At 36.3% G+C, this 5,610-nt stretch overlaps 1 protein-coding gene across 1 annotated transcript in view; it reads left to right on the top strand.

Moving 5' to 3' along the window:
- Nucleotides 1–5,610, top strand: part of RPF2 (ribosome production factor 2 homolog) — a 62,127-nt gene that overhangs the window by 1,717 nt on the left and 54,800 nt on the right. The window lies entirely within an intron of this gene.

Genomic DNA, 5,610 nt, shown 5'->3' with positions numbered 1-5,610 from the left:
CTGGTAGTGTAGTGCCTAAGGCACTTGACTGCTAACCAGAAGGCTGGTGGTTCAAACTAACCAGCCACTCCTCGGAAGGAAGGTTGGGCAATCTACTTCCATAGAGATACCACCTCGGAAACCCGAGGAGGGGTCACTATGAGTTGGGTCCAACTCAACAACACATAACAACAACAACAACATATTAATATGTATTCTAAAACACACATAAAGGAAAAATAAAGAAGGGTAAAACAAAAATATTTTAATATTTTATTAATAGTGCAAAACATTTTTATTTGACTAACGATGTTAATTATACTATTTTAACAATCTATAAGTGATTGGATATAATTCCTATTTCTAGAAATGTTAGTTAAATGTTTGGCAGTATAGCAATTCCAAAGTGTGACACCAGGTTCAGTTTCTTTTGATACTTGGTTTAAATTGTTACTGTAGCTGGAAATCATATCACATAAAGTTATGAAAGAAATGTATTTATGAAATAATGACACCAAGTCTTCAATTCTATCCAAATATGTAAATGTTTTATTTGAATGTAGCTTTTAAATTTCCATCGGTCTGATGACAGTTACTTTTCCATTAAGTTGAACTGAGTAACATTTTAATATTTCTAATGAGTAGCTTCAACTTCCTTGAAATACTTTGTTTAGGAGACTTTTAAACATATTAGAAAATTCTCTTTCTAATATTTTTTTTCTAAGTGTACAAAGATGAATATTAATAGAAGATGCATAATTTTGGTAACAAAAACACAGCATGATAAAACATCTCTATCTGTTTTCCAAATTTATTTTTATCATATGTGTCTTTCAAAATGATTTTTTTCTTTCTTTTTTAATCACTCACTGGTACAAAAACACCTTTATTTAAAGAGATATGTATAATGAATATGTACATTCCTTGTGGGGCTTTGGTTTATTGCACTACTGCAGCCAGAAAAGATCAACAAATTTGGAACACTTGTCTTTTTATAAAATAAAAAACAGCTCTTCTAAGACTTTTCTTGTGAGATATCCTGTGAAGGTTTTCATGGCATTCTTCATGTCATGTAAAAAGTACAATGCAGATTTTGCTTTTTGAGTGGATTATTTTATGAGAATTAACTGCGTAGTTTTTATCTTACAGTATGAAAACATTTGTTACAATATCAATATGCAGAAGCCAAACACTTATGTAATATCATATGTGTTAACCACATGATGGAACTCCATTCTTCCCTCACATGACACACCTAGCATGTGTAGCATGTACAGCTCGTGCATGGGCCAGTGCTGATCTCGAGCCAGTTGAAACCAATGGCTGTTGAATCTTTTCAACTCATGGCAACCCCATGTGTCTCAGAGTAGAACTGTGCTCCATAGGATTTTCAGTGGTTGATTTTTTAAAAAAGTAATCACCAGGCTTTTCTTTCAAGGTGCTCCTGGGTAGACTTGAACCTCTAACCTTTCGATTAGCAGTCAAGCACATCAACCATTTGCATCATCCTGGGATTCTAAACATTAACAACAAAAACATTGACCTCAAGTCCATTTTGACTCATAGCAATCATATAAGATAGAATTGGCCACAGGGTTTCCAAGCCTGTAATTATTACAGAAACAAACTGCCATGTCTTTCTCAGATGGAGCAGCTGGTGGGTGCAAACCACCAACCTTTCAGTTATCCACTGACTGCTTAATCATTGTACCACCAGGGCTCCTTACTATAGTTAAGCACAATTTCTTTTGTTTATTAGATTTAAATGAATTCTATTACAGTTTTGATAGTTTTCCATGTCCTAATAGAATGACTTTTCCACTTTGAAGACCATTACTCCAGACAGTAACAAGACTGGGTGGGTAAAATGAGGAAGGCTAGGGATCGAAATAGAATTACAGTAGCAGATAAAGCAATATTATCAGATATGAAAAAGAATTGGAGACCCTGTGAGTACTGGAAATTATTGAAATGTTTATTTTCTCATGTTTACCATTCAGATAACATAAGTTAATTGAAAATGGCACAAACATTAGGCAAATTCAATTTTTTGGCAGGTCATAAAATTAGTATACAGAAGTCAATAGTTTTCTTAGATACTGAGGATATGGGGTTAGAAAACATAATGACTGACAAGGTACCATTTTTAATACCAACACAACGATATGGTGCCAAGAAATAAACCTAAATAGAAATGTGCAAGATCTATGTGAATAAAACTGTAACACGTACTAAGTGACATAAAAGGAAGATTTAAAAACATTTTAAAAAAACACACAGTTATTGGATAGGAATATAGGCAGATGGAGATCTAGAAAGAGTGGTTGCCTCTGGGCAAGGCAACTCAGAGATGGAACAATTACTTTTCAATGTGCATTTTTACTTTTTTATCGTGAAAATAAATAGACACAACAAAAAGTTTGCCAATTCAACAATTTCTAGATGTATAATTCAGTGACATTGATTACATTGTTTATATTGTACAACCATTATTGTTATACTTCTCCAAATTACTCTACCACTATTAATACTAACTCAATGCCTCCTAAGCCAAAACTTCTCCTTTTTTTCCTTCCTCCCTCCCTCCCTCCCCTGGTAACCCCTAATAAGCTTTGGTTTCTATATATTTCTTTATTTCATATACACGAGTTCATATAGTATTTGTCCTTTTGCTACTGACTTCTTTTGCTCAGCATAATGTTTTTAAGGTTCATTCATGTTGTGGTATGCATCAAGAGTTCATCTTTATGGCTGAGTAATATATCATTGTATGCTTGTTTATCCATTCATCTATTGATAGACATTTGGATTGTTTCTACTTTGGGGCTATTGTGAAAGTGTTTCAATGTACATTGATATACAAGTTTCTGTTTGCGTTTCTGACTTTACTTCTTATGGGTATATATATACCTAGGATTAGGATTGCTAGGCCATAGAGTAGGTCTATGTTCAACTTTTTGAAGAGCTACTTTTTTCTACAAAAGCTGAACTATTTTACTTTCCAAAAAGCAATGTATGAGGGCTTCAGTGTCTTCAAAATCTTACCAAAACTTGATGTTTTCCATTTTTTTGATCATTGCCATTCAAGTGGGGATGAGGTAATACCTTGTTGTGGTTTTGATTTGTATCTCCTTAATGACATTACATGTGACAGCTGGACAATGAATAAGGAGGACCGAAGAAGAGTTAATGCTTTTGAGCTGTGGTGTTGGTGAAGAATGCTGAAAGTACTGTGGACTGCTAAAAGAACTAACAGATCTGTCCTGGAAGAAGTGTGGCCAGAATGCTCCTTGGAGGTGATAATGGCCAGACTTCGTCTCACATACTTTGGTCATGTTGTCAGAAGGGACCATTCCCTGAAGAAAGAAGTTATGCTTGGTAATGTGGAAGGTCAACGAAAGAGGAGAAGGCCCTCAATGAGACAGATTGACGTGGTGGCAGCAGCGATGGGCTCAAGTATAGCATGAGTCATGGAGCTGGCTCAGGACCAGGTGGTGTTTCGTTCTGCTGTGCATAGGGTTGCTATGAGTCAGAGATGACTTGAAGGCACTTAACAACAACACAACAATGACATTGACTCACTGCTCTAAAGTCAGATCTTACTCATAGTGACACTTCTTTGGGTTTCTGAGGCAGTATCTCTACAAAAGTAGATTGTCCGACTTTCCTTCTGAGGAGTGGCTGGTGGGTTTGAACCACCAGACTTCTGGTTAGCAGTCAAATGCCTTAGGCACTACACCACCAGAGCTCCCATATAATTATATATATAATATATATGAATTCAAAATATTAAATACATTTTTTAAAATTAAATGTGAGTACTATATATGTATATACTCCTCACTTATCAGCTTAGTTAGGTTCTAATACCACACATAAGTAAAATTTTGCCAAAAATAATTAAAAAACTAGTAAGGATCATCACAATAAATGGAGAAAAGATTGGAGTTTCAAGGATTTCATTTTACTTAGGTCCACAATCAATACCCATGGAAGCAGGAGTCAAAAAATCAAATGATGTATTGCATTGGGAAAATATGATACAAAAGACATCTTTAAAGTGCTAACAGGTGAAGATATCACTTTGATGACTTAGGTGTGCCTAATTCAAGCCATGATACTTTTGGTAGCCACGTATGCACATGAGAGCTGGACAATGGAAAAAGAAGGTTGCAGAAGAATTGATGCATTTAGATTTTGGTATGTTGTTGTTGTTCTGTGCTGTCGAGTTGGACCTGATTCATAGTGACCCTCCATGGGTTTCCGAGGCAGTTTCACTATGGAAGTAGATCACCAGCCTTCTGGTTAGCAGTCAAGTGACTTAGGCGCTATGCTACCAGATTTTGGTATTGGTGAAGACTATTGAATATACCATGGACTGCCAGAATGAAGGAATATGTCTTGGCAGAACAGGTGGAATGTTCCTTAGAAGTGAGAATGGCCAGACCTTCTCTCTCATACTTTGGTCATGTTAGCAGGAAGGACCAGTTCCTGGAGAAGACTATCACACTTGATGAAGTAGAGGGTCAGTGAAAAAAGGGAAGAGCCTCAAAGAGATGGATTGACACAGTTGTTGCAACAATGGACTCAAGTGTAGCATGAGGATGGTGCAGGACCAGGCAGTGTCTCATTCTTGGTGTTGTACATGGAGTGGCTATGAGTTGCAGTTGACTTCATGGCACCTAACAAGAACAATACATACCCACTCTAACTTATAGTTATAGTTTAGGTTCCAAAGACCAGGTCATTATGTGAAAAATTGGCTCTATGCAAAAATGGAGGGTGACCACATTAGATCACAAAATGAAGGTTGACTACATCCTTATATCACTGCAAAATTACACCATTACATGAGCGCCAAACCACTGAGGATCATGGCTCACACAAGTTAACACATAACCTTAACCATCATAGCCAATGTTACTCTCATCTTGCACCTCAGCATTTGTTACCACCAGATGTATATTGTTAATGCTCATAGTAGTTACTTAGCAGATATTTTACTACAGTAATAAATGTGAAATATTGGATGAGACAGTCTGATCCTTAGATATGTGGCTCCTGAAAATTTTCTCCCAAGATTGTCTTTCACTTTTTGGATAAAATATTTTGATGAACAATAATATTTAACTTTTATAAAGGTTCTATTTATCTGTTTTTTTTCTTTGTTGCTAGTGCTTTTTTTTTTGTTGTTGTATCCAATAATCCATTGTTAAAAACCACATCCTGTTGCCACACTCCTTTATTTTCTTCCAATAATTTCATGGTTTCAATTTTCACATTTAGGTTGTTGATCTGTTTTGTGTTGGCTATTGTGTTTGGTGTGAGGTATGAATTCTGTTTCATTCTTTTGTGTGTGGAAATGTAATTGTCTTATCACCATACATTGAACACACTCTTCCCTTCCCATTGAATGAACTTAGCACCCTTGTCAAAAATCAGTTGATCACTGTGATAATTGAAGATGTGTCAACTTGGCTGGACTCCAGTTGTGAGTGGTGGTTCCCATGATGGATCACATAACTGAGTTCTAAGCGGCCAGTCTGCCTAAGGGGAGTTTCCCCAGGGGTGTGGCCTACCTGCAATGCTATCCCAGGGACAAGCTGGAAGAAAGGCATTCCGGACTATATA

The sequence above is a fragment of the Orycteropus afer genome, unplaced genomic scaffold (genome assembly GCF_000298275.1).
Source record: "Orycteropus afer afer isolate SDZICR_OR568_19922 unplaced genomic scaffold, OryAfe1.0 scaffold00072, whole genome shotgun sequence".
Lineage (NCBI taxonomy): Eukaryota > Metazoa > Chordata > Mammalia > Tubulidentata > Orycteropodidae > Orycteropus > Orycteropus afer.
This window is presented reverse-complemented; position numbering and strand designations above follow the sequence as displayed.